Below are 27138 nucleotides of genomic sequence, written 5' to 3'. Positions count from 1 at the left end.
TATAGAATGGAGGGAGATTATGTGCAAAGTTACTGATCTCAGAGATGCCAGTGCTGTTGTTTAATTTTAAAGCTTTTTCCAATGTGTCACGGGGTTTATTTTGTATGATACCATTGATAGTAGTCACGCCGTCGATATTAAACTAAGCTGTTACTTTGGTATCAGTCAAGAGGAACAGGGCGTGTAACTATGTGCTGTCACAGCGGTTCATCTTCTGCGTTGTTCCACATCATGTCCACCCACGCACAACGCTGTACTCGCACAAGTAATCGTGATAGTGATACGCACTCTTCGTATACGCAGCTGACAATTAATGACAAGTCAGCAGTGCAGGATTCTCATATTGCTTGAATATTCAACTGATTTTCTCTTGGAATTGTAGGGAACGGTAGCCATTAACGGCTGATTTTATGTGCTGAAGCGTTTCATATCCACATATCTGCAAAGGTGACATTTTCTGATTGACTTACTTTTGTCATCATGTTAACATTTGCAGTCACTATTTCAGCTTTTGCCCCGTATTTTCTTCCGTAGCTCTTAAATATCTCTCTCCGTCAGAATAAACTGTGATACCTGCTCTGTCGAACAATTTCCCTTGAGTTCGGAGAGATTCCCTCATGTAAAATATAAGTAGTACCTAAGTACTTTCCTTTTATCAGAAGCGTCATTAAACCTCTGTGCATAAAGAGTCGCACAAGTTACTTTACAGGAACCGTACGGAACGTTTGGCTGCACAAATTGGTTCAGAGTCCGTTTACGTAGAATGGTAGGAAAACAGTCCTTACCTGCATACAGCTGAGACGACTGAATGTACCGTATCATCTCCTTGAAGGTGGTAAACGTTAGAGACAGTGTTTCTCCCGGTGGACCCACATGATTTCGTCTTAGCATCCGTCATCTAAACCTGGGAGAAAGGGACTCAGCAATACCAACCGTCCAACAGCCTCTCCCTGCGCCGGCGGTTACCCCACCTTCAGCGTGAAACCTGCTTGCGCGTAATAGCCGTGACTTGTTGAGTGCCCAGTATGGTAATGGATCTGGTAACAAGACCACACGGCCGTCGGATCTTTTTTAATTTTTTATGTTTAAAGAATGAGAAGCTGGAACGGAAATATCAATCAACCAGAGCAGTTCAATGCAACTCTTAAAAATTCGGTAAAAATTCGACTTCGAAGTTTTCTGAGCATTTTTACTTCTGCAAAATGTAGGCTGGTTTTTGGATTGGCCACGTTGCTCTCTTGTAGAAGGCTCGGCTGCCATACGAGTGGCCTAGCTTTGATCTCAGCCCGACACAATTTTTTAAAGAAAGGTGCATGTTCTACCAGCATTTCCGTGAAGTGTAAATACATAAAGATAAAAGAACCTAGCGATTTTTAATTTCAACAGTCTTTTATAAAAGATCGGTAATTAACAATTAATATTTGTAATGAAAAGGAAAATTTTGTGTGTGACACGTAATTAGAGATAAAAAGACGTGCATTTTTCATAAAAAGTGACAATTAGATATGTGTTGATTAGCATGCGTTTGATAAATTTTGTATTTAAATGGCGTAGGTACTAGAACTGAACGAAGAAGTTAATGCCCGAAACAAGACTCCAACCACCGATCTAGCGATTAGGAGTGTCGATCGCTATCTATTTGTTTTTATCTTTACGTACACTTCAACGAAATGCTCGTAAAATATGCATCTGTGTATAAAAACTTGCGTCAGTCGGTAATCGAACCCTGGTCGCTCACATGTCAGTCGAGCATCTACTCATACAACAGAAACATACGTCCCATCAAAAAGCTGTCTTAGCTTTAGCGAATTAAAGATGATTGGAAAACTTCAAAGCCGAACTTCTTTGGCTGACTGACGTTTGAATTCTAAACTTCGAACACCACAAATATAAAGTGTTACAAAAATTCGATCGTCGTGTGGTCTCCTTGTGAGGAACACGAGTGAACCGAGAAGCCTTGCCCAACGCTGCACTCCAGTTTGTACACTCGTACATGACCGATAAGCAAGTCGAATTGAATACATTTTTCGTCTTGTTGTCAAAGTTTCTGAGGCATGATCACCCGCGCCATTAGATCTAAAACTATGAACAAGCCTCGTGGAAGCACGAAAAGATAGTGTGTCAGCGTGAATTATTTGGCGCTTTTTATCTGTTATGGTGTTTTTTCGGGATTACATCATACTTGCGGTACCATGCCGTGGCGTCTACACCCGAGAGCTCTTATTAGCACTAATTATAATGAGCAGTTTAGCTGTTACTAGCGAAAAAGCTAAGCAATTATGTTTTACTGTTGCCATGAACTTTACAGCTTTCCTGACAGTCAACACATGTTTCGGGGGGACTCAGTTGTCTGAGATCAACATAGCTGCCAGATTCCAGCATATTCACCAAATACAATCTCCATAACGAAATCTTAGTGTGGGCACGTTACAAGTTGGCAGTTGATGGTTGGAGTGCTGACACATTATCTGCGTATCCAGTAATGCTGGCAACTGATGGGTTGTGCATGGGGATCATATCAACCTGTATCGCAAAAAAACAGCCTGAAGATGACGCACTGAAGCGTTGAAACTGATAACGACAAAATAAATTAAAATCATAAGGACGGCCTTACGCGTTTTTATTTAGTTGTCACGTTAATAAACGGCCGTCGCCACAGAGACCTCCTGTTAAAGGAATGGACATACAAAAGCATAATGTATTACATATTTGAAGAGGAATACTGGCCTATCGTAACAACACATAAATGCCCTATGTATCACAACTGTAGATTAACCTTGCACGATACCTCACTCTGGACGGATACAAGACAACAAATCACAGGAAAGAGAACTTGAGTCATTATGATGTTCAAAATGGCTCTGAGCAATATGGGACTTAACTACTGAGGTCATCAGTCCCCTAGAACTTAGAACTACTTAAACCTAACTAACCTAAGGACATCACACACATCCATGCCCGAGGCAGGATTCGAACCTGCGACCGTAGCGGTCACGCGGTTCCAAACTGAAGCGCTTAGAACCGCACGGCCACACCGGCCGGCCATTATGATGTAATGACAGGAATTCTCAGCCCATAGGTTCTACGGATGGTCCCACCACCCTCCTCCCCTAATGGTCTCTGGCAAGACGGTCGTGGTTATACCCTCACCCACCAGGTTCTCAGCTACAGTCCAATGCAGTACCATCTTTGTGTTAATATGTCACAGCCCGAGACAATTTCAAACTCTGTATGAACCTGTACAGGTGTACAGAACGTGTCCCGTGTAGTTACCTTGAAAGCTCTGTTTTCATCCTCTCCGCCTGTTGCGCATCTCCCACATCCTTCACGAAGCATACGCACGGTTACTTCCTCTGGTAACAGGATTCTTATACAAATTACAGAGACTGTCTCCTGCAGTTCCCATCTCTCCCACATCTCTAGCGACATGTTGACTGCTCTCAACCAGCCCGACGGCTCTTTGACTGTCACACTCAATCAGATGGCGTCCTGTAGCCATTCATCGACAGGTTTATTCACTGCGCACACAAATATCTCACGAAAACTGATTAAAATTCGATGCTACATTCTCGCTGCGGAAATGTAGTGTCCGATCATTGGAACTCAACAGTGCGTCGCGTCTAGTCACGTCGGAATAAACGTCCTCAATTCGCAGTGACCTGTACGTCGAAGACCATGAAACACCAAGTCGTCCATCAACAACGCTGACAAGTTATCTGGTAATGAGGCAGTGACGTGGGAGTTTTCAGATATTTATATACGCTGCGAGAATGCGGAAGAGGGGTCGCATCCGTGGAAAGGGCTCGGGGGGAGCACACTTTACGTGACCCGTGATCCGTGACTAGAAGCTTGGCGCTCAGTTCTGAGTCTTTTGAGTGTTGTGAGTGGCAGTCTCGTCATGTGTTGTCCACAAGTATCCCGTTGGTTCACCCAAGAATTTTGTTTGTATCTGAAAAAAGTTTTGTCTTCTCCAAGGCATAACAGATACGTTTTGAATTTTTTTGTCAAATGGATGATGAATATTTCGTCCATTATCTTGGCTGCGACTGTTGATCAATACAGATAAAACAGTTTCTGCGTCAGTCACTTGATTTATTTGCCACTACGCGTTTCGATGATTCACACCATCATCATCATCATCATCATGTGGAGATTGTTTATTTACAGGGCTGGTGTTGGTGAAGAGTTCAGACGTCTTTTCACAGTGGCAGACCAAGGGCAATGCAAGTTATTTTGCGACTTTTGTTAATGATAAAAACTGTTTATTTAGAAAAAGCAATTGAGAGGTTAAAAAACATGAATTTCTTACTGTGAATTGTACTTATAGGAACGTTAGAGTTGTAAAAGGTCTGTATATTAGTGGGAATTCGAATCTTTTAAACCGAGAAAGTAAATTCTTTGGTATGACTGGGATTCGTGTAATCAAAACACTTTCTCCTGTAGCTGTGGCACTAATTATGATAGCACTAACAATATTTCGGCCCAGTGTGTAATTTTTAAGCGTGTAATCATTCTGGTCGCATCAAAATTTCGCATTAAGAGGACCGGAACGCCAGCCTTTAACTTCAGTTTATGAAGAAGGGTCTCCTGACAGTTAAGAAACTCTATAAGGTACGAGGTGACTTGTTCAGTGTCCATAATAATATCAACAGGGAGATAGTCCATAAAATCTGCTTCCACTTGCGATTTAATTTTTTCTTTTATGTGCCCTTTCACACAACCAGTCTCTATTTCCCATATTCGCTTTGCTCACCAATTGCTCTGTGCTGTGAACAATGTTACACGATTCACACTCTAAAGTAATCATGTGGTTAGCACTTGCATCAATACGATTTTCGCCGATTTTCAGAAGACCTTGCGGATATTGTCACTCCACCAACTTCTCCAACGCACGACGTGGCACCTGCAGCATCGCTCCCAAGGGCTGCACGCGGGTGGGTATGGGCAGGAGCAACAACAAATTCAATATTTTTCAACATCGTTTATATGTTCGCTCAATATTTATTTATGTATTTTTTCTTTCTCAAGACACCTCTGTTTTTGCTGAGCGTTCAAGGTGTCTCCATACCAAATTTAATCAAAATCGGTTCAGCGGTTTGATTGTGAAAACGTGGCAGACAGAACTGCTTTTAGACTAGCACATGGTACAATTTGACTTGTATGTACACACTACAAAACATTGACAGTTCCTTATACATGCACCACAAGTCTCTGCAGTTGACGCAGACGAGATAACTTACAGATTCGTTAGATGTGTAATTTTGTACGTGCAGAAGCATCAGTTGTTCTGACCTATCTACCTGTTCGAGTCAGTGTTGCGCAACCGCAAGTGTCATTCTGATTCGCTGTGACTACCACTTCCGATGCGGCTGACAACTCACTATATCTTGTCACACACGCTGCAGCAAATCGGGCGTAAGATGTGCAATGACAGCGTAAATTCCATTTTTCAGGTCGACTAAATTGTTTGGTAGGGGAGGAACATGCAGTCGGTCTTTAATAGAACTTCAGACAAAGAAATCTAGTGGTGTCAAATCTGGGGAGTGAGGTGGCCATACTGTGCATCAGTGGAAGTAGCCATTGTAACTCTGGACTACGCTAGCGCTTCTGGTGGCGGAATAGGGTACTAATGCACTACGTGAATCAAACTTGAGGTTATTTGATGCAAAATGACACACTACCGATCCTCTAAGTTATCTCAATAAATTTCTACGTCATTCCAAAGTTGTAAAGTCCTTTTTGACTCTTCCTGTACATTGGTGGGTCAAAAACTTCCTGGCAGATTAAAACTGTGTGCCCGACCGAGACTCGAACTCGGGACCTTTGCCTTTCGCGGGCAACTGCTCTACCAACTGAGCTACCGAAGCACGACTCACGCCCGGCACTCACAGCTTTACTTCTGCCAGTATCTCGTCTCCTACCTTCCAAACTTTACAGAAGCTCTCCTGCGAACGTTGCGGAACTAGCACTCCTGAAAGAAAGGATATTGCGGAGACATGGCTTAGCCACAGCCTGGGGGATGTTTCCAGAATGAGATTTTCACTCTGCAGCGGAGTGTGTGCTGATATGAAACTTTCTGGCAGATTAAAACTGTTTGCCCGACCGAGACTCGAACTCGGGACCTTTGCATTTCGCGGGCAAGTGCTCTACCAACTGAGCTACCGAAGCACGACCCACGCCCGGTACTCACAGCTTTACTTTGCCAGTATCTCGTCTCCTACCTTCCAAACATTACAGAAGCTCTCCTCCGAACCTTGGTAGAACACTTGCCCGCGAAAGGCAAAGGTCCCGAGTTCGAGTCTCGCTCGTGCACACAGTTTTAATCTGCCAGGAAGTTTCATATCAGCGCACACTCCACTGCAGAGTGAAAATCTCATTCTGGATTGGTGGGTCAGTTTATTGCTCGAAGAGGGATGGATGTCTCTAGCGCTGTGATCCCGCCTCCGAGGCAGAGCCCGCGGGGTGAGTAAGTAACGCCGAGGTCAGCTGTGGGAACGCCCGCCTGTCTGGCGGAAGCGCGTCGTTAGCATACCAGCCGGCCGGCCGGGCTGCCACAAGCCGCGCCCAGTGGTGGCTGCCTGCAGTCTTCCGGCCCTCTGCCCGGCGTCACGTCACGCCCTCGAAATGGACCGGCACGTTTCGCGAGCGAGTCCTCTGGTCCGTACGTGCAACCAGCAACTCCACGACACGCGGCGTTGCCAGTAAATTCCTGGGGGAGAAAGCGAAGAAATTCAGCTTGTAACTGTACTGTCAAAAATGACTGTGCCAAACGGGTTAGGACAGGGCTCTTTGTCCGCACTCTGCATTCACACTACACTCCCTAGTAGTAATCGCGAGCCCTGCACTCTGTCCACTAATACAGTGTGTTTGGGATGCATTTTAACTTACTCATCGAAACAAAAAGTTTACCTCGGGGCCAGTTGTAAGGTGTCGGTTCGCGTGGTCGTCTGGTTGTTGGTAGCAGTCTGCCTGATTCCAGAGGCCTCGCTCCTTTATTACAATATTCTGTAAACTGGAACCAATGAAATGAATGTTTGGAAACAAATTGGTTCCATTCAGTCACATTACTTTCCGTTGACAACAAATGGTTCAAATGGCTCTGAGAACTATGGGACTTAACTTCGAAGGTCATCAGTCCCCTAGAACTTAGAACTACTTAAACCTAACTAACCTACGGACATCACACACATCCATGCCCGAGGCAGGATTCGAACCTGCGACCGTAGCGGTCGCGCGGTTCCAGACTGTAGCGCCTTTAACCGCTTGGCCACCACGTTCGGCTCCGTTGACAACAGTGATACCCACTTGACTATTCGCCCTCATCAGCAACGCTAGTTTCCGTCTTTTTTATTTCATTTTTTATATTTTTTCAGTGTTGGTTGTACGTTTTAAGTGATACACAGTACTGTGTATAGCTTCAGTGATAGAGATTTGACCAATAAGCACCTCTTGCATATGTTGAGTGAACGCAGTTAAATGGCGTAACAACGTAACCTTGCCGGGCAGTCCCCACTGCGATGGCAGTCGCATTACGGTGCTTTTGCATCTTACGGTTACCGCGTACTTTGAGGTCTGTGGTCTACGTTTTATTGGTAGGACAGTGAAACCTTTTACACAGGAACAGAAACGTAGGTAACTGGGGATAACAAACGGAATAAGTAATAATTGATTTATTACTCCGTAACGAATCGTGGGAAACCGGATGCTGAAATACTCAGCAGCCTCCGAAATTTTGTCGTTGGAGTTCGGCTTCATCCTGTATACGAGTAAATTCGCTTGCTGTTAAACATGACCTCGGAACAGTACTTGAATGATGACGTCCCGTACAACCTTCGCAATTCAGAGACAGGAGTAACGTAAGAGTCTGTCGCCATCTAGAGGGGAATTTCTATTGTAGCGACGTAGTATTTAAACGGTTCCTCGGCTAGTGCGGTGCCTCTGAACCGCGGGTGGATTATCAAGTGCTATCGCTGTGACGGTGTGAGGTTGCGCCGCGCTTTCCCACGCGGCTCGGCTCTTTGAGAAAGGCCAGGCATCCGGCGCTACTGTGAACAAGCGGCTCCTCGCGCCGGGGTTCCTGCGCTATAGCAAACATTCCGCTACCTGCCGCCACATGTCTGCACATTCTTCTGCCTCCGCTTCTCGGAAGGCGAAGCACTGTGCCGCTCGCAGAGGGTGCCCAAAGCCTCGGCCAGAAACGGCGGAGGCCGCGGGGGAGCGGGTCACTACGTCACCAATCTCTGGCGCCTTTTACAGCATTTTCGTTTCGCCACTCTTACAGGCGCTTGTTGGCTTTGCAGTGTCCTGTAAATTTTCTTCCTATACAAGTATCACATCGTCGATGTAAAATGTGCTTTACACACACACCAAAAAAAGTTTTACACCACCTCGGTTCCGAGAGTTACGAAACCTTTACAGAAAATTGGAATGGAGATTAACATAAACATCATTTCCGCCATTTTTATTGTTCATGAAAACCATACATTGCACGTTCTACTGCCATACAGCGCGGCCTTCAGAGGTGGTGGTCCAGATTTCTGTACACACCGATACCTCTAATACCCAATAGCACGTCCTCTTGCATTGATGCATGCCCGTATTCGTCGTGGCATACAATCCACAAGTTCATCAATGCATTGTTGGTCCAGATTGTCCCACTTCTCAATGGCGATTCGGCGTAGATCCCTCAGAGTGGTTGGTGGGTCACGTCGTCCATAAACAGCCTTTTCAATCTATCCCAGGCATGCTCGATAGAGTTCGTGTCTGGAGAACATGCTGGCCACTCTAGTCGAGCGATGTCGTTATCGTGAAGGAAGTCAATCACAAGATGTGCACGATGGGGGCGCGAATTGTCGTCCATGAAGACCGATGCCTCGCCAGTATGCTACCGATATACTTGCAGTATCGGCCGGAGGATGGCATTCACGTATCGTTCAGCGCCTTGCGTGGCCATCAGAGGCCTACGTCGGCCCTACATAACGGCACCCCAGAACATCAGGGAACCTCAACCTTGTTGCACTCGCTGGACAGCTTGTCTGTGGCGTTCAGCCTGACCGGGTTGCCTCCAAACACGTCTCCGACGATTGTCTGGTTGAAGGCACATGCGACACTCATCGGTGAAGAGGACGTGATGCCAATCCTGAGCGGTCCATTCGGCATGCTGTTGGGCTCATCTGTACCGCACTGCATGATGTCGTGGTTGCAAAGATGGACCTCGCCATGTACGTCGGGAGTGAATCTGCGCATCGTGCAACCTATTGCGCACTGTTTGAGTCGCAACACGACGTCCTGTGGCTGCACGAAAAGCATCATTCAACATGGTGGCGTTGCTGTCAGGGTTCCTCCGAGCCATAATCCGTAGGTAGCGGTCACGCACTGCAATAGTAGCCCCTGCGCGGCCTGAGCGAGGCATGTCATCGACAGTTCCTGTCTCTCAGTATCTCCTCCATGTCCGAACAACATCGCTTTGGTTCACTCCGAGACGCCTGTACACTTCCCTTGTTGAGAACCCTTCCTGGAACAAAGTAGCAATACGGACGCTGTCGAGCTGCGTTTGGTTAACTACAGACAACACGAGCCGTGTACCTCCTTCCTGGTGGAATGACTGGAACTGATCGGCTGTCGGACACCCTCCGTCTAGTAGGCGCTGCTCATGCATGGCTGTTTACATCTTTTGGCGGGTTTAGTGACACCTCTCAACAGTCAAAGGGACTGTGTCTTTGATACGATATCCACAGTCAACATCTATCTTCAGGAGTTCTGGGAACCGGGGTGATGCAAAACTTTTTTTGATGTGTGTATTTCTTTATCATTTAAAGAAGGTTCAATAATAATTTTATTGCGTTCACGTGCATCAGCGTCTTGCTGAGGGGTGGTGGTAAGATGGCGTAAGCTAATTTCAGTAGGCTTGCAAAGAAACAGATTTCTGGGAATCAGCAGATAGTCTATGAGCAGCTCCTCCCAGATTCATTGAGGCTCTTGATTCTGTTGGGAATGCAAAAATTAGTAATATAATGGTATTTCTGTAATATGAAGGAATTCTCAAACCACGCTTCTGCTTGTGAAATGTCCAGCTCAGTCAGAAGTTTGAAATTATTACATGTCGTCTAAAATCTTGAATGCTGTCACGGAGCCTCTGAGTGACGCGTAAGTAGAGACGAGAGCTGCCCGACGGGCGAACACTGCAGCGGTGCAGGCGCGGCGATAGCCGGACACCGCACGCGGCTCGGCGCACAGAAGAGAACTGTCCGCCGTCGCTCAGTGCTCCGGTATTTAACGAGGCATCGACCACTCGCTGTCCACACACGTGATGCCCACGGATTGCCAGCTGCGACGGCTACCGGACCCTCGGTATAGTTGGTACTGGCAACCCATACAGCTGCTGTGACAAGAGTGTTTCGAGTGAGGCTTATCGATTGTGCTGCGGTACTGTCACCACAGATTTGATAATCCGTTCTCTAACGCAACCTGATATTCTACACTGTATGGTCAAAAGTATCCATACGCCGTTATGTAATGCGGATTTTCCACGAGAGGCAGACCTGCCGTTACAGAAAGAGGTGGGGGGTACTGTATTGTTAGCTGAGAAACATAAACTTGACAATGGGTCGGGCATGTGAGTTCAGTGACTTGGAATGCGGGCTAGTGATTGGATGTCACCTGAGTAAGAAGGCCATCAGCGGCATTCCAAACCTTCTAAAGCTTCCCATGTACACTATTGGTAGTAGGATTCGGAAATGGAGATGAGGACGAACAGCCACAGCTAAACCGAACTTATGTATTGACGACCAGGAATCTTCGTGCATAGCGGAGGATGGTTGCAAAATATTCCTGAGTTCTAGATATCTCAATGGCTGCGTAGAGAGTTACAGAGAATAAGGTACAGTGGTGAAGCAGCTTCTCGTAAACCACATACACCGTAAAGTGGCTCGCGGAGTATAGATGTAGATGTAGATGTAGATGTACGACCGTAGTCAGTGCTAGGCGGCGCTTGAGGTACCGACGCACCTGGACAGTGGATGACTGGAAACGCGTGATCTAGTGTGGTGGACCACGCTGTACACTGTAGCAATCTTCCAGAAGGGTTTAGATTTGGCAGATTCCTGGAGAACGCTACCTGCCATCATATGTAGTGCGAACAGTGAAGTATGGATGAGGTGGTGTTACGATGTGACGGCAAGTTTCGTGGTTTCTCGTTACTGCGCCCAAGAAAACGATAGTTGCGGAAGGGTATGAGCAATGGTTCAAATAGCTCTGAGCACTATTTGACTTAACATCTGAGGTCATGAGTCCCCTAGAACTTAGAACTACTTAAACCTACCTAACCTAAGGACATCACACACACCCATGACCGAGGCAGGATTCGAACCTGCGATCGTAGCAATCGCGGGGTTCCGGACTGAAGCGCCTAGAACCGTTCGGCCACAGCGGCCGGCGCGTGTGAGCACATTTTACAGCATTGTGTAGTGCGTACAGTAGAGGAACATTTCGAGGACAACGATTGTTTGTATCAGCCCGACAGTGCAAGCAGCATCTGAGAAGCAATCGTCTGTAGGCGGCAACATTCCTGAAATGGACTGTGGTACCCAGTGGTGTATACCTCTGACGTGAGAGTTGCAACGTCGCCTTCGCTCCGAATGCCAGCGTCCAAAATGACTATCTTCTCTAGTTTAGGCTCTTGAGGAAGCATAGGCTGCAATTCCTCCTTACATTCAGACACCTTATTGAAACTGTTCCCAGCAGACTTCAAGGGGTCATATCCCATATTAATATTTTGATCAGATAGCCTACGTACGGAGCTGTATGTTCCTGTAAGGGCGATCGGCCTAAACTCTGCAGTGCGGGTAGAGCTCACAATGACAACCAACGCCATAACAAGTTATGAGTATCCACTGGAGAGACTTGAAGTAAATAGCTAGATCACTGCGCGTAGTATTACAATTATTGGCTCTTTAAACATGGACTACCGTTGTATGTATAATATCAATGACAGATGTATTCCCATGATGAAAATCACGATTCCTGCTGATTTTTGTGTATGTCAATTGTTTCATTGACCAAATGATGGATTATTAATTGAAATTTTTGCTAAAAGGTTTGAAGATAGATTTTTTTTTTCGAATTTAACATGACTTCTACTTCTGAAGTACTCCACTTATGTGAAAATTCAGGTCTCACACCAAGTTTCGGACCTTATATTGTTATACCCCTCTGATGCTATAAAAAGCCCTGTAAGTTGATCTGTAGGTTGGAAGGCGGCAAGAATGTACTGCTTCCAACTGTCATTCACAGTAAATAAATCAGTTTTTGTGTCCGTCAGCATGAAACATTGAGAAATATATCAACTAAATATATGTTGTGAAATGCTGCCATAACTGGTCCATTCTGTACAAGAAATTTAGAGAAATTCCTTGTTTCTTTACAGGTAAGGGCCCCACGGAATGCTGTAATTCTAGTGAAAGTAAGTAAAAAGATTCAACCCGACGAGACGTTGTTGACTTTGCAGAGGACCAAGACGAAGAATGTTGGTGAGTTTCCTTGAGACCAAGAAATCAGACAGAGGATGATTTTGAAGTTAATTTCAACCCTTTAGACTGGCTTCACGGCGACCTCAGTCGTCACTTTTGTGTATGAATCTGCCTTCACTTGAGCGTCTCCATAGCATATTTTAATATTTCTCTTCTACAACTTTTACTTTTCGCTGCTCTTATTTTTAACAGAGAACGTGTTAAGGAAGACAGGAGTAGGTCATTACGGTATCTACATATTATGTCCCTTCTTGCTTTTGTTTTTTTCTCCACAGGAATATTTTCTATCGTGATCTCCATAACCATACCACAGAACTTAACTAGTCGTTTTATTTTCGGGCACTGTATAACCGGGGGCTTTGGCTTATTATTTAAGGTCACTGCTTTTACTTCCCCTCCCGCCCCTCCCCCGCCACCACCCCCAGCGACGTGCTACAATATAATCTCAGTTCTTTCTTGATTCCAGACTCTTCTAGAACTTTTTTCTTTTTTTGAGGAAAATCTTTACATATCTGCTTTTTAGGCATTAACTGCCTTTAGAAGTCTAGTGTATGCCTTCCTTTTTCAAATTTAATGTTTGCTTCTTGTGTGCTGCTGTGTGGTCCGGTTAAATTAGTGAATGTTTAGTGGCTTGCATTGCAGAATCCCTCGTATGGTATTATATGGTAGTAATTCCTAAATCTTTTTTTTTTCGTTTTTCGAGAGCACAAGTAAAATGCATCTGATAATGGGAATCCTTTCCCTATGTTAGTCGCGTGTGGGCTATTTGAAGATCAATGTACGGGTACTGGCTAACAGCAGCAGCAAACGTTGTGATGTTACTATTTCTTGTGCCAAAGCAGACGAATTATTACACTGAATAACTCTGTAATGGCATCAGTGTGCCATCATGCTCCATGTTTCAGTGAAATAACTCAAATGTGTAACTAGGATGCTGTAAATTCAATAGAAGTTCACTTTAATGCAAAATAATCAGAAATTCAAGTACAACGATGTGTGTGTTTTCTTCATATCGTAATATTTCCAATTTATATATTGATACTGTCGGTAAGTCATGTTAGAAATTCCAGCAGTCTGTTTTTCTAATCACACAGAGACCCAGAGGTATATACGTAATCAATTAAACTACCCGTTCAACGATTGGATCGCTACTGAGTAATACATCATCCCACCTCCGTCATTGAGATGTCGTCAACGAAATGATCCACCGATAGATAACTGACTGTGTGTGCTTGAGCACCACACTTGGTAACCTTTTTTTTCTATTCTTATCGACTGCCAGTCCAGGACATTCCTTACGAACACGGGACTTCCGCTGTCTGACCCCGAAGCGAGCGTGGATGGTCGTGGGATCATCGCCCCCGCGCCGGAAGCTCGTCCCGGCTTACAAGCCATTGTTACCGCCACTGTGAAGGTCACTCACTGCGCCAAGGTCTCTGGCAGGTGGTCGAAGATCAAAACTGTCTCTCGAGAGGGCGAGGGGGGGGGGGGGACAGGGGAGGGAAGGAAAGTGTTCCAAGAAGCGCCTCAGTAATAAGAACCGCTGTAAATCATAATTAACGTAACGCCTTTGAGAACAGGGCAGGCAAGAGATGTCTGAAGCAACCTAGCGTACGTGTTTTACTTTAGTTTGTAGTTCGGATTGAGTTGCTCCAAGAAGTGTTCATGTGTTAGACTGACGACATACCCGAATTTGTATATACACATACGATTTGAAAATAACTCGAAAAAATCGGGGTGACGACCTAAGAAATACAATTGTCTAAGTGTGTAGCGTTCTAATGTTGTAATGGCGAGGTTGCTGGTTCGATTCTGATCAGATGGAACCGTTTCAAATCGATATACGAGTTAGCAAATAATGGAACATAATCCTTTAATACAAATAGCCTCTTTTATGTAGCGTTTGTTTTCGCGGCGAATTGGCTGTACTTATCTTTTCGATTTATTGCATTTCGCGTTGTGCATATATAGCCATCACAACACTGGAAATGTTACACTACAGTTTTTTTAACATTTCTGAGTATACATTAGTTTAAGTCGTACATAGATTTAACAAAGGAAAGATTACGAACCAAAACAGATTTTACGTTCGCAGTACACTGCAACGAATAAACAAGACGAAAATCTAATACAGAATACGTAGTGTAGTGTGGTGTAAGAATCACTGCTAACAAAGTAAGGAATACAAAATTGTTAATGCTTTCGTGGCCACTTGTTGATAAACTGCCTTTTGGCAGTGGAGGGTGAAGCTCTGACAGTGCCAGCCACCCGTGCTGGCGAAACGTCAGTAAAATCATCAGACGAACGTCGGCCGAAGAACCCGAGACAGAAGCCAATAGGCAGTTTGTCAAAGTAAGAAACGATACATCGTCGTTGGTACACGATTGGGATGTTCCCAGTTCAGTCCATAATAATGATCATGTATCTAAATTAAAATGTTCTTTTCTATATCCAATAAGAATTGTTTCAGAAGCTGCGGCTAGAGAATTGAATTGTTGTGCAGTTCTATAATTTTTTTTTTTTTTTTTTTTTTTTTTTTTTTTTTTTTTAAAATGGCTCTGAGCACTATGGGACTCAACTGCTGAGGTCATTAGTCCCCTAGAACTTAGAACTAGTTAAACCTAACTAACCTAAGGACATCACAAACATCCATGCCCGAGGCAGGATTCGAACCTGCGACCGTAGCGGTCTTGCGGTTCCAGACTGCAGCGCCTTTAACCGCACGGCCACTTCGGCCGGCTTCTATAATTACCATTTAAACAGCACATGAGAACACTATACAAGAATCACATTTGGGTGTTATAGTTACACCAGTACAGAGACACATATATGTGTGAGGTACACGGTGACATACATTTATATGCTGAGCCTTAGATATGCTGTTGAGTAGCACATGGGAAAATAGTCATTTAATGGCGCTTTGGTGGTCCTCTGGCATTCTAATTACCAAGAACATTAGATTAGCAGCGCAGGGAGATACATGGGTGATGTTGACAAACACGTACGGTATGTTATTCGTACCTATATTGTTGGATGCTAAAAGGTCTGGAGGTTGCTTGGGAATAGGTGAACTGATGACCAAGAACCCGGAGACTACTTGCGAGGTTATTAGTGTGATACGTGTTCCGAGGACAGTCTGAAAATACACAGAAGCGCCAAGGAAACTGGTATACGCATGCCTCTTCAAATATAGAGATATGTAAGCACGCAGAATATGGCGCTGCGGTCGGCAAAACCTCCAGTTGTTAGATCGGGTACTGCTGCGACAATGGCAGGTTATCAAGATTAAAGTGAGTTTTAAGGTGGTGTTATAGACGGCGCACGAGCCATGGGACACAGAATCTCCGAGGTAGCGATGAAGTGGCGATTTTCCCGTGCGACCATTTCACGAGTGTACCGTGAATATCACGAATCCGGTAAAACATAAAATATCCAACATCTGTGCGGATAAAGATCCTTCAAGAATGGGACCAACGACGACTGAAGAGAGTCGTTCAACGTGACAGAAGCGCAACCCTTCCGCAAATTGTTGCAGATTTCAGCACTAGGCCATGAAGTGTCAGCGTAAGAAACATCCAGCGAAACACCATCGATATGGGCTTTCGGAGCGGAATGCCCACTCGTGCATCGTTGATGATTGCACTACATAAAGCTTTAGGCCTCGCCTGGGCCCGTCAACACCGACACTGGACTTTTGACGACTGGAAACATGTTGCCTGGTCGGACGAGTCTCGCTTCAAATTGGAGCGGATGGACGTGTACGGGTATGGAGACATTTCTGTGAGACGGCTTTGTGGCATGTCGCCTGATCTCAGTATTCATCACATTTACTTACGACATTGATATATTCTTACCACAGGAGTGATATTCTATAACCAGTTTGTACGAGGGTTCAAAAATGGCTCTGAGCACTATGGGACTTAACATCTGAGGTCATCAGTCCTCTAGAACTTAGAACTACTTAAAATTAACTAACCTACGGACATCACGCACATCCATTCCCGACGCAGGATTCGAACCTGCGACCGTAGCGGTCTTGCGCTTCCAGACTGTAGGGCCTAGAACCGCTCGGCCACCCCGGCCGGCTGTACGAGGGTTGCCCAGAAAGTAATGCACTGCATTTTTTTTTTCTCAGGGGGAAACAATGCTACGAAAGCGAAACGTTACGTATGTATTATTTGAAGTCTCCAGAGTGAGCGCGCCAACTTTCCGTCACTTCCGACAGATAGCGTAGCTGTAGGACAGCTTCAAAATGGCGTCTGTAGGTGACGTACGTTACAAGCAACGTGCCGTCGTTGAATTTCCCACTGCAGAGAAAGAAACTGTTGGGAATATTCACAAACGCTTGTGCAAAGTCTGAGGAGCATCTGCTGTCGACAGAAGTACAGTTAGTCGCTGGGCAAGGAGGGTGAGGTCATCAGAAGGCAGTTCGGCGGAGCTCCACGATTTCCAGCCTTCGAGGAGATGGTTCAAATGGCTCTGAGCACTATGGGACATAACAGCTGTGGTCATCAGTTCCCTAGAACTTAGAACTACTTAAACCTAACTAACCTAAGGACATCACACACATCCATGCCCGAGGCAGGATTCGAACCTGCGACCGTACCAGTCGCGCGGTTCCGGACTGCGCGCCTAGAACCGCGAGACCACCGCTGCCGGCCCTTCGAGGAGACCATCCACTTCTGCCACACCTGCCAACCCAGACCTAGCCCCCCTCGGACTTCTACTTGTTTGGGCCATTAAAGGATGCCATTTGCGGAAGATATTTTGAGGACGATGAGGAGGTGATTCACACAGTGAAGCATGGCTTCGCCACAAGGACAAGGATTGGTAGCGACAGGGCATACACGCCCTCATTTCGCGCCCGAAGAAGGCCATAGAACGGGATGGAGATTACGTAGAAAAATAGGATGTGTAGATAAAACACCATTCTTTCGTGTGTGTAATTCTCATTATGTTCGATAAACAATTGTTGAAGAAAAATGGGGTGCATTACTTTCTGGGCAACTCTCGTGGTATGAACACTGCCAAGACAACAGAAAGAGAACAAACATTTCAGTGACCGGACGGACAAATGGTTCAAATGGCTCTGAGCACTATGGGACTTAGCTTCTGAGGTCATCAGTCCTCTAGAACCTAGAACTACTTAAACCTAACTAACTTAAGGACATCACACACATCCATGCCCGAGGCAGGATTCGAACCTGCGACCGTAGCGGTCGCGTAGTTCCAGGCTGTAGCGCCTAGAACCGCTCGGCCACACTGGCCGGCCCGGACTGACAGTTCAAAATGTTGTAAAAAAAATGCTTGAGGGAGTTTCGAACACGGCTCCTCCGCTTTTCAGTTCAGCACCGTGACCGTGTAACGGTAACAGCGTGGCTCTTCCCCGTCGCTCCTTATTGCAATTCTTAAGCTTGGACCATCCCCACCCCTTTTTTTTATACAGTTCAGTACACCTTCTTTCTGTTCTCTTGCTTGACCTGTGTTTTGTTTTCGACGGGCTATTCAGTGGGCAATCTTACCTCTAAATCTGAGAGGGGTGCGATGGGAACTTTCCCTTGTCAGTAGAGAATGGTACCTACAGTGAAATGGCATGAAATTTAAATGAAAAAAGACTTACTGAGCTATCGAGGGTATTGCTGCAGGTGGCTCTAAACAGCAAAGCAAAGTGAAAAAGTTGGGTGGTACAGTATATGCGAAAGCAGCGAGAGGGGATGGTTGCGGTCCGGTCCTTCCTCTCTCACAGACAGCTCCGTGACCTGCGCGCGCCCCCTGCCTTGACTTGGCGTGTCGGACACGGCGGCGCCTGGCGGGGAGGCGGGAAGCAAAGGCGAAGTCGGCTCGCACGCCGCCGCCTTTGAGAGCCGCCGACAGGTGACTAACGCAGGAAGTCCTCCTGACGCATCCCATTGTCTCAGCCGCTGCCTTTGTTTATGGGATGCCGGCTCGAGATGTACTCCTCCCCTAGCGCCTTTGAGCGGTCGGCGGACGGGCCGCAGTTTCCAGCTTCGCCTCGGATGACTTCGAGATCGACACGTGGAGTGCTGTGGAGGCACCTCTGGCTCTCATCCGTGTGGGGCAGCGAGCGTTCTGGTGTTACTTAAGCATATCTGATAATGCTATTTTATCAAAAACTGACATTTTGAACCCATGGCTGTGTACAAAATGTAGTGTGACTCTTGCACAGAAGATAACAGCAACCGGCACCACCGCCTCAAGGAAATTTCGTCAGTTGGGGAAACAAAAGGCGAAGCTGAAACTTCCTGGCAGATTAAAACTGTGTGCCGGACCGAGACTCGAACTCGGGACCTTTGCCTTTCGCGGGCAAGTGCTCTACCATCTGAGCTACCCAAGCATGACTCACGCCCCGTCCTCGCAGCTTTACTTCTGCTAGTACCTCGTGTCCTACCTTCCAAACTTCACAGAAGCTCCCCAGCGAACCTTGCAGAACTAGCACTCCTGAAAGAAAGGATATTGCGGAGACATGGCTTAGCCACAGCCTAGGGGATGTTTCACTCTGCAGTGGAGTGTGCGCTGATGTGAAACTTCCTGGCAGATTAAAACTGTGTGCCGTACCGAGACTCGAACTCGGGACCTTTGCCTTTCTCGTGCAGCGCACAATCCGCTGCAGAGCGAAAATCGCATTCTGGAAACATCCCCCAGGCTGTGGCTAAGCCTTGTCTCCGCAATATCCTTTCTTCCAGGAGTGCTAGTTCTGCAAGGTAAGCAGGAGAGCTTCTGTGACGTTTGGAAGGTAAGAGACGAGGTACTGGCAGAAGTAAAGCTGTGAGGACGGGGCGCGAGTCGTGCTTGGGTAACTCAGTTGGTAGAGCACTTGCCCGCGAAAGGCGACGGTCCCGAGTTCGAGTCTCGGTCCGGCACACAGTTTTAATCTTCCAGGAAGTTTCATATCAGCGCACAGTCCGCTGCACATTGAAAATCTCATTCTAAAAGGCGAAGCTAATGTAAAACGTGAACTAGGCGTCTGAAGATGAATCTGTAGGTTCGAAACCGGTAACGGCGCTGTTTAAGTAAATAAATAGCAGTATAAAAGGAGGCTGGTTGCTGTTTTCTTCTGTGTGAGAGTCAACCTATATCTGATAGCACTTCTCATAAAGATGACGCCTTTATAAACATTTGCAACAACACAGCTAGCCTAGGACGCGAACGCAGCTGCTGTCTTCCGCTCCCACTTGGAAGGTAAAAGGAGGACCTGGCGATAAGTTTAAGCTTTGAGGCGGTCTCTGAAGCGTGCTAGGATAGGGAAAAGCGTTGGAACATTGGGGCGGCGTGACACTCCTTCGGAGTCCGAGTCTGTTGCTGAGATAACCAGCTTTTCGCACATAGCATACAGACGCACTTAGAAAAAAAAAAGTGGTTGTTGTGACAGACTGATCTGTAGCGTAGTTCGATGTCTAAGTTACATCTGAATGTGAGAGTGTGGCCGTGCATTGGCGAAGCCAATGAAAGTGAAAGCAAAAATCAACTTGGACTGTCTTGGGCTCCGCGGAAATGTCGACACATACCATCTCCACACAAGCGTTCCTCTGCACGAATGTCGCAAACTCTAACGAATGGAAGCTATCGAGAAGAAAGTGAGGAACATTAGTGTCAGCGCTGATGTCATTAGAGACGGAGCGCAGTTTCTTGATCGGGAAGGAAATCATCTGTTTGCTGCACGGTGTTTATCTTAACTGATTTAGCGAACCTACGGAGAACGTAAATATAGGTAACCAGATGGTTGCCTCGATCTCTTCAAATGCGAAAGCAGTGCCTTAACCACTGCGTTACTTACTCTAACTCGGCGGAGTCCGGATTCGAATACCAATCCCACAAACAGCTTTAATTTTTCACAGATGTGCAGTGTAATATGTATTCACAATCTCCAGGATGTTCTACGAGTAGATGTCATAGTCATCCATAGCATTACGGAAAGAGTTATAAACGTGAAATCTTAATGGGTTACGTGTTGTAGTTCCGTTTTTGAGACCTCTATTGCGCAGTCGACATGTTTTGCCTGTCTATAATGTGATGTTCAGACCAATCGCGTGTAGCTTTACATAACGAACATCAGCAGTCGTCACTGAAACAATCACCGTTTTATATACATATGAGTTTAACGGGATCACAAACAGCTCTCATGTTTACGATAGGTGTTTAGTACTCCAGCTTTTTTCGGCCACTTACATTACTCCAGTGAGATCGCCTACACACAGGCATTCTTTTTTATCTCACCGCACTGCGCTGGCCACAATATTATCTCGTTTGTATGTTTTGGCAAAGGAGGTAATACTGTGGTTAGCGGAATGTAGTGAGTTGAAAAACGGGTGACTGTGATAGGAGATTTCATGCGTATAATGCAAAAAACAGTGGTGTACCCGAAAGTAACTGTAAACGTGAGGACTATTTGTGATATTGTTAAACCGGCATGTAGACAATTGTTATAGCGTCCACTGATGATGCTTTTAAATAAAGCTATACGCATTCGGGGTAAATAAGACACGCAGATACAAGTGACGGCATATTATGAATTATTCAAAATGACAGTCACAATCGCGTTATTTATTTTGCCGTCAACCGGTTTCAACACGCGATGGGGTCATCTTCAGGGCAATTTACACCATTTAGTCGCTCGCTGGAGTCGTCACCCTGCCTGTACACTGTTGGTAACTATCATGTGGCGGGTTGAAACCGGTTGGTGGCAAAATAAATAATGCGATTGTGACTGTCATTTTGAATAATTGATTATAAGTAAACTAATCGCTGTTATCTCTACACAACTATCTTATCTAAAAATTTAGGCATATTATTAGTATAAATTGCTTATTTTCAAAAAGTGATACCAATCGAAGTGACTTATCTTTATCAGACTTGATGTCAGCCGTAGTGGCTATTCTTGATGAGCCGAGAGTGAAAAAAAAAAAACGCTAATCTCTTCCCACAGTCATTTCAATAACGTTTTTACTATGTTAGTAAACTAGTCGAACTCAAGCTTTATCATCATGGCTTCAGTCTTTCATTGCGAAGACAACGCGCCAGGAAAGGTTATCCGAGAATCTTGATGGATACTTTTGTGTAAGAGATAACAGTAAAGTTTCTCCTTCACGCCGGCCGGAGTGGCCGTGCGGTTGTGGGCGCTACAGTCTGGAGCCGAGCGACCGCTAGGGTCGCAGTTTCGAATCCTGCCTCGGGCATGGATGTGTGTGATGTCCTTAGGTTAGTTAGGTTTAAGTAGTTCTAAGTTCTAGGGGACTGATGACCTCAGATGTTAAGTCCCATAGTACTGAGAACCATTTGAACCATTTTTTGACTGACCCAGAATGGGCAAGTGGGAGTGGAAGGGTATGAGCGACTTACAGCGATGGACTAGCGGCTGCGAGTGAGTTACAGTTATGGGAGCTTGTGGGAGTGAAAGGTGAGTTGCATGTTAAAAAGAGCGCGTATATGTTCACATGACAAAATTTTGGGGAAAATTTTTGAACGTACTGAGGAAGGTAGAATGAGGCAGCTCGTACCCCAGTTTGCATTCAGTCTTTTAAAATGGGACCATATTCACCTTTTTTATGGTCCGCCAGGAGCGTTCCTTCCGCTGGTCATCATATACTCGGATAGACGATCATATCGGATATTACATTAATTTGTCGGTTACATATTGCAGACGGTTTCCTCAGAAACGCCTTCTGAGGAAACTGTCTGCAATATATTAAGGCGACTTGTCTCGGGCGGAACGCAGACTTTGCACATATGCAGGTGCGTGCCGGCGCGCTTGTATGGGAGTGGAGGGCAGGGCAGGGCCGGAGCTGGGAGTGGATCCCACGACCCCGCGGCCGGCGCCTAACGGGACCGCCGTACGCCGGCGTCCGCAGCGGCCAGCACTCGTCTCGCGCCGTTCTGGACCACTGGGTGGGCACCCGGCGGTCCCCAGCCGCGCCTCTGGTCCGCCGCTCACCTGCGTGCCATCTTCACTGCGTGCGGAAATCAGCTGTGAAACTGAAGAGCGGGCCGTACCTCTGTCTGGTCAGTCACAGCGCGCCACTCCTCTTTGTGTTTGCGGAGAGGAAAAATATCCAAACCGTATATTCTTACGATGTCCTCGGAACGCTTGCCACATAATCGCGCTTGCAACTAATCTTCGGGACCTGTGTCATCAGTTCCCAAGTAGGCTCCAAACCTGGTTAGCATTCAACGATATGTTGTTGTTGTGGTCTTCAGTCCTGAGACTGGTTTGATGCAGCCCTCCATGCTACTCTATCCTGTGCAAGCTTCTTCATCTCCCAGTACCTACTGCAACCTACATCCTTCTGAATCTGCTTAGTGTATTCATCTCTTGGTCTCCCTCTGCGATTTTTACCCTCCGCGCTGCCCTCCAATACTAAATTGGTGATCCCTTGATGCCTCGGAACATGTCCTACCAACCGATCCCTTCTTCTAGTCAAATTGTGCCACAAACATCTCTTCTCCCCAATTCTATTCAGTACCTCCTCATTAGTTACGTCATCTACCCATCTAGTCTTCAGCATTCTTCTGTAGCACCACATTTCGAAAGCTTCTATTCTCTTCTTGTCCAAACTATTTATCGTCCATGTTTCACTTCCATACGTGGCTACACTCCATACAAATACTTTCAGAAACGACTTCCTGACACTTAAACCTATACTCGATGTTAACAAATTTCTCTTCTTCAGAAACGTTTTCCTTGCCATTGCCAGTCTCTACTTCGACCATCATCAGTTACTTTGCTCCCCAAATAGCAAAACTCCTTTACTACTTTAAGTGACTCATTTCCTAATCTAATTCCCTCAGCATCACCCGAGTTAACTCGACTACATTCCGTTATCCTCGTTTTGCTTTTGTTGATGTTCATCTTATATCCTCCTTTCAAGTCACTGTCCATTCCGCTCAACTGCTATTCCAAGTCCTTTGCTGTCTCTGATAGAATTACAATGTCATCGGCGGACATCAAAGTTTTTATTTCTTCTCCATGGATTTTAATACCTACTCCAAACTTTTCTTTTGTTTACTTTACTGCTTGCTCTATTGACAGATTGAATAACATCGGGACCTGTGTCATCAGTTGCCATGCAGCCTCCAAACCTGGTTAGCATCCAACGATATGTTGTTGTTGTGTTGTCCAACGATACAGCAACGTATAAAATACTGTACGAGTTCGTCAACATCCAGATATAGCTCCCTGCGCTGCTGATCTAATGCTCTCGGTAATTATAATTCCAGGGGGAGACCAAAGCACAATTTACTGACTGTGTTCCACGTCATACTCTGCAGAATGTGGAGCCCTCACCCTATAAATGCATGTCACAATGTATCTCCCACATGTGTCTGAATACTGCTTTATCTACATGTACGGCTGTAATACGCAAATCTGATCATTATATCCTGTTCTCATGTTCTGTCGAGGTGGTACTTACAGACATGCACCAATATTCACTGCTCTGTCCGCAGCTTTCGAAACAATTCTTACAGGACAGAAAAGAAAATTTTGTTGCTGTTTTAGTAACACAATTATCAATACGGATTTAACTGGGGATATGCTAAATGTGCACCAACGGCGATTTCTCATTTCTCATTGTATTACCATAGGGCTTTTATAGCAGGTGACTTCTATCTATTCAGTGTTATATTTTCGTGTAGTTTACTAGTTTCAGAATACTGTAGATGTGAAAGTTGTTTTACGTCGGAATCTGTCCTTTGTTAAGTCTATCTAACTTCATACCAGGGCGTGTATTAAAGTAATGTTTACACTGAATTGTGAAAACAAAGTGTATCACATTTCCAGTGCCGACGTCCATGTCGAAGTCCATCTTTGCAACTACATACAGCGCGGTACAGATGGGCCCTACAACTTGACAAACGGACCGCTCAGGATTGGCATCACGTCCTCTTCACCGATGAGTGTCGCATATGCCTTCAACCAGACAATCGTCGGAGACGTGTTTGGAGGCAACCCGGTCAGGCTGAAACCTTAGACACACTGGCCAGCGAGTGCAGCAAGGTGGAGGTTCCCTACTGTTTTGGGGTGCCATTATGTGAGGCCGACGTGCGCCGCTGGTGGCCATGGAAGGCGCCATAACGGCTGTACAATACGTGAATGCCATCCTCCGACCGATAGTGCAACCATATCGGCAGCATATTGGCGAGTCATTCGTCTTCATGGTCGATAATTCGCGCCCCCATCGTGCACAGCTTGTGAATGACTTTCTTCAGGATAACGACATCGCTCGACCAGAGTGGCCAGCATGTTATCCAGACATGAATCCTATCGAACATGCCTGGGATAGATTGAAAAGGGCTGTTTATGGACGAGTGACCCACTAAGTTCCGGCGGAGGTTCGAGTCCTCCCTCGAGCATGGGTGTGTGTGTTTGTCCTTAGGATAATTTAGGTTAACTAGTGTGTACGCTTAGGGACTGATGACCTTAGCAGTTAAGTCCCATAAGATTTCACACACATCTGAACATTTTTTGACTCACTAACGACTCTGAGGGAGCTACGCCGAATCGCCGTTGAGCAGTGGGACAATCTGGACCAACAGTGCCTTGATGAACTTGTGGATAGTATGCCTCGACGAATACAGGCATGCAGCAGTGCAAGAGGACGTGCTACTGGGTATTAGAGGTACCGGTGTGTACAGGAATTGGACCACCACCTCTGAAGGTCTTGCTGAATGATGGTACAACATGTAATGTGTGGTTTCCATGGGCAATAAAAAGGAGGGAAATGATGTTTATGTTGATCTCTTTTCCAATATTCTGTACAGGTTTCGGAACTCTCGGAACCGAGGTGATGCAAAACTTTTTTTTTATTTGTTTAATAAGCTTGACATTTCTCCTGTGATATGAAATTTAACATCTTTTTAACCACTGCTTCCAGTGGAATGCAATGAGAATTCTGGAGTATAACTCTATTTAAGTACGTGCGTGCAGTGGCTCAGCTGATTCGAATGCATTCAATTCTGTTGACAGACAGGCACTCTGGTGTATGCTTACAAGAAGATTTATGCCAGCAGAGATCGTTGAATGGTGCCATGTAACGAATTTTCTCCTTACATTAACAAACATTGTTTATCACTTTTGTTCCATACGAGAAGACATAATTTCCGATAATCCCTTACAATTGGTGTATTCGCACAAATCTGTTGCTCATTTGTGTGCCATGAAGCGTTAGTAGCCGTCAGGCCCACGCTAGACCTGTCTGTATGTTTAGGCGCAAAGTACACACCACCACTTAGGTATGTTGCAAGACGAGTTCTGATACTCGCTTCCAGCCCATTACGAAGCTTTCTCCTTGGTCATAAAAATTTGCACAGTAGTGAACTGTCCACCTCGGCAAGCATTTTGTAACGTTTGCTGTCACCTCATTCTGTGCCTCTTGTTGACACAGACGAAATATTTGGGCACACGTGAAGACGGTTCTTCACGACGACATCTTAAACGTCGCCGAACAAACACCTGTCTGCCAGGCGGTGTTAGCTCTTGCCGCGGCACATTTTCCGGCTGGCTGTCGGATCCTGGTTGCGTCCTCAACAGCTTATCACACACTAATAGCATTCGCTGAGGGTATTTTTGTTCCGTCGTTACGTTTACAACAAAATCCGTGTTTTTCTCACCAGAGGGGTTTCGATTTACTGAAGTAAAGTATCATCATGCGTGGTGTGTAATTAATGATACTTGTAATTTGATTTGTTTTCTAGAGAAAAAAACAGCTAGTTAGCAAATTGTTGGTTTTTACTTACGGTAATTTCTGCTTGGTTTTTCGCCTACATAAAGAAATGCCGCCTGTTTGCTCGTTTTTGGTTTGTTTCTGCGTTAGGTACTGAGAATTGTAAGTAAATTGAAGAGGGATCATTGATGTCAGCTGTCAGCTGCAACTCGACATTAAGTGTAATCAGCAGCGACAAGCGAAAATGTGTACCGGACTGGGATTCGAACCCGGGATCTCCTGCTTTCATCCACATTCCCACCGAAGAAAGAAACCAAAGACGTACTGGCACACGACATTTTCTGATGTAGGTGAAATATCAAGTAGAAGTTATCATAAGTAAAAATCAACAATCTGTTAAGGAACTGTTTTACGATATTGAAAATAAATCAAATTGTACATATCTTTAATTACATACCACACATGATGCTTTAATTCAATAAAGCGAAACGCCTGTGCCGAGAAAAACACGCATTTTCTTGTCTTGTAGTTGTAACCATGGAACAAAGAAGTCGTGAGGAATTGCAAAGCAACTTCGGACAATATGGCCACACAAATGAAGATTTTAATAGCATTCGACACGGCAGGGCTTGTAGTGTCTGCCTGGTGCTGTTATTTCACGCATATTTTTTAAAGCGGTATGGAACCAAGTGCAGTTTTCGATATCGCGAACTATTTCGAAACCATGTAGAAGTCCAACCCATAATTGTCACCTTTCTTTTGTGGCCGTGAGTCATTTCTGGCAGGAAAGTGTTTACTGGATCCGCGTGCAGGAGGCGAGGAAGAATGTAACTGAAAGAAGATCTGTCTATTCCTGTTCATTCCGTATTTTACCTAGTTATGGAGAGCATTTCTTGGCTGTAAACATAACACTAGTGTAGCGCTTGCCTAATTGG

The 27138-nt window shown here is 45.5% G+C and overlaps 1 protein-coding gene and 2 non-coding genes across 3 annotated transcripts in view; 1 reads left to right on the top strand and 2 right to left on the bottom strand.

Annotated features, from left to right (window-relative positions):
* LOC126188364 (puratrophin-1-like) overlaps nucleotides 1–27138 on the top strand; it is a 1249514-nt gene that overhangs the window by 51933 nt on the left and 1170443 nt on the right. The window lies entirely within an intron of this gene.
* On the bottom strand, nucleotides 5794–5868 carry Trnas-cga (transfer RNA serine (anticodon CGA)). The gene has a single exon. It is a non-coding gene; the product is annotated as a tRNA-Ser (tRNA).
* Nucleotides 6095–6169, bottom strand: Trnar-gcg (transfer RNA arginine (anticodon GCG)). The gene has a single exon. It is a non-coding gene; the product is annotated as a tRNA-Arg (tRNA).

The sequence above is a fragment of the Schistocerca cancellata genome, chromosome 5 (assembly GCF_023864275.1).
Source record: "Schistocerca cancellata isolate TAMUIC-IGC-003103 chromosome 5, iqSchCanc2.1, whole genome shotgun sequence".
NCBI lineage: Eukaryota > Metazoa > Arthropoda > Insecta > Orthoptera > Acrididae > Schistocerca > Schistocerca cancellata.
Note: the sequence above shows the minus strand (reverse complement) of the source record. Positions and strands in the feature narration are given on the sequence as shown.